Genomic DNA, 1135 nt, shown 5'->3' with positions numbered 1-1135 from the left:
CAAACGTCAAACATAATATAACGGGATTAATATATATCGCGCACGTGCGACATGTTTGTCACAAGGCGCAAAAAATAATTATAAAAGGAATGCAACACGAGGACTTCCCAGGAGGTCACCCATCCTAGTACTACTCTCGCCCAAGCACGCTTAACTTCGGAGTTCTGATGGGATCCGGTGCTTTAGTGCTGGTATGATCGCATCCGACATGTTTCCCCGTCTTCGTCCCTTATGCTTGCCACTCCCAGGTCCGCTCCAAAGACGATTCTACATTCTCACTACCATTACAACCGTTCCCTAACAATGGATAATGTCCTATACTACTTACTCTCCCGCTCAATCACGGAGACGAGTTTTCCACGGTTTCCACCCCTCCCTCCATACCGCAGCAACACGAGTTTTTTCCACCCCTTTCAGAACGCGCTCTTCGCGCCACAAAGCCGCCCCAATGAGCATCGAGCTTAAACATATCGCAAACGTCAAACATAATATAACGGGATTAATATATATCACGCACGTGCGACATGTTTGTCACAAGGCGCAAAAAATAATTATAAAAGGAATGCAACACGAGGACTTCCCAGGAGGTCACCCATCCTAGTACTACTCTCGCCCAAGCACGCTTAACTTCGGAGTTCTGATGGGATCCGGTGCTTTAGTGCTGGTATGATCGCATCCAACATGTTTCCCCGTCTTCGTCCCTTATGCTTGCCACTCCCAGGTCCGCTCCAAAGACGATTCTACATTCTCACTACCATTACAACCGTTCCCTAACAATGGATAATGTCCTATACTATTTACTCTCCCGCTCAATCACGGAGACGAGTTTTCCACGGTTTCCACCCCTCCCTCCATACCGCAGCAACACGAGTTTTTTCCACCCCTTTCAGAACGCGCTCTTCGCGCCACAAAGCCGCCCCAAGACGCGCGAGCAATGAGCATCGAGCTTAAACATATCGCAAACGTCAAACATAATATAACGGGATTAATATATATCGCGCACGTGCGACATGTTTGTCACAAGGCGCAAAAAATAATTATAAAAGGAATGCAACACGAGGAATTCCCAGGAGGTCACCCATCCTAGTACTACTCTCGCCCAAGCACGCTTAACTTCGGAGTTCTGATGGGATCC

General features: G+C 47.8%; 2 non-coding genes and 1 pseudogene across 2 annotated transcripts; all 3 read right to left on the bottom strand.

The window, feature by feature from the left end:
- Positions 1–86: 86 nt before the first annotated feature.
- On the bottom strand, positions 87–205 carry LOC123178685 (5S ribosomal RNA). Its single transcript, XR_006489775.1, has one exon. It is a non-coding gene; the product is annotated as a 5S ribosomal RNA (ribosomal RNA).
- Positions 206–559: 354 nt separating this feature from the next.
- On the bottom strand, positions 560–678 carry LOC123178684 (5S ribosomal RNA). Its single transcript, XR_006489774.1, has one exon. It is a non-coding gene; the product is annotated as a 5S ribosomal RNA (ribosomal RNA).
- A 367-nt stretch (positions 679–1045) lies between these two features.
- LOC123178686 (uncharacterized) lies at positions 1046–1135 on the bottom strand (annotated as a pseudogene).

This window comes from Triticum aestivum, unplaced genomic scaffold, assembly GCF_018294505.1.
Source record: "Triticum aestivum cultivar Chinese Spring unplaced genomic scaffold, IWGSC CS RefSeq v2.1 scaffold34986, whole genome shotgun sequence".
Taxonomy (NCBI): Eukaryota; Viridiplantae; Streptophyta; class Magnoliopsida; order Poales; family Poaceae; genus Triticum; species Triticum aestivum.
Note: the sequence above shows the minus strand (reverse complement) of the source record. Positions and strands in the feature narration are given on the sequence as shown.